The sequence below is a fragment of the Branchiostoma floridae genome, chromosome 4 (assembly GCF_000003815.2).
Source record: "Branchiostoma floridae strain S238N-H82 chromosome 4, Bfl_VNyyK, whole genome shotgun sequence".
Lineage (NCBI taxonomy): Eukaryota > Metazoa > Chordata > Leptocardii > Amphioxiformes > Branchiostomatidae > Branchiostoma > Branchiostoma floridae.
Window position 1 is genome coordinate 26,095,428 of NC_049982.1, and position 1,394 is coordinate 26,096,821.

Sequence of the window (1,394 nt, forward strand, 5' to 3'; positions counted from 1 at the left end):
AAATGCAGGATGTGGGCGAAGGGAAAAGAAAGCAAAAATAGCAAGAAAAGAAGCAACAATAAAGGCAACATTTTCGCGAAAATGCAGCAAAAAGAAAAAAAAACTAGAGTTCCACGAACACATACCTTTGCCAAATAAACCAGGTTTGTTATGTAGAATGATGTCTGCAGACAAATGCGTTACTCATTTCATTTTCTTTATAATTATATGCTTGGAGTTGGTTTATAAAATTTCGGCATTCATTATGCAAATTAGATCCCAAGTTACAATTAATTGATATCAAATTGTATCAAGCATTACTTAAGCTATCAGCATACCAAAAATCATGATGATCCTTTGATCCATTCTCTTTCAAAGTCTTTAAATACACCTCTTCCCTCTTTCTCAGTTACGTATGTGACAACTTTGATGAAAGTACTATAATGGAATGCAGTGGATTTATTAACTTTTCCTAATCAATTATGCAAATTACCTGTTTTTTTGCATAATAAGTATCACATTATATAAGTCTTCACTTGGGCTATCTACATGCCAAAAATCATGACGATCCGTCAACACGTTCATATTTTCTCATTAATTATGCAAATGAGATCATCATTTGCATGATAAATATGTATTGACATTTCTCTCTTTCTCAGCTACATATGTGACAAGTTTTAAAGTCCTATCATGGAATGCAGTGGATTTATGAATTTTCCTCATTAATTATGCAAATTAGCTGTTGATTTGCATAATTAGTATACCATTATGTAAGTCATCACTCATTCTATCTACATACCAAAAATCATGACGATCCATCAACACGTTCTCGAGTAATTCTCGTCCAAAGTTTGAAAGGAAACCGGCGACTGCAGTTCCAAACAAGCTGCTAGGGGGCCCAAACTTACAGCACTTACTCTCTACCACAAGGGCTATCTACCACTCAAAAATCACAACCACAGCACGTCCAGAACACGAGATATCAAAAATTGAGGTTCTACTGCAGTACCTTAGCAAGCTGCTAGAGGGCCCATTATCAAACTTGACCTTCGTTTTCCCGACCCCTACCCACCTACCAAATATCATCGGGATCCATCCAAGGCTTCTTGAGTTATGCTGTTAACACACAGACACACACACACACAGACTCACAAGCCCAAAACATAACCTTAGCCATTCTGGCAAAGGTAATTAAAAAACATTGTCTGTCCACGGATTCGATCCCGGAGCGTTGGTTTACCACGCGTGAATAATACCACTGAGCCAGTGCAACAACATGTTACAAGCACACGTTTTAACAGGTATACAAATGTATTGCGTTGCGTGAACACGTCCGTTCACCGTTGAATTTGCAAGATTCCAAGGTCCAATTTTCTGAAGATAACGTTTTTGTATGAAAATTTATCAATCCCGTT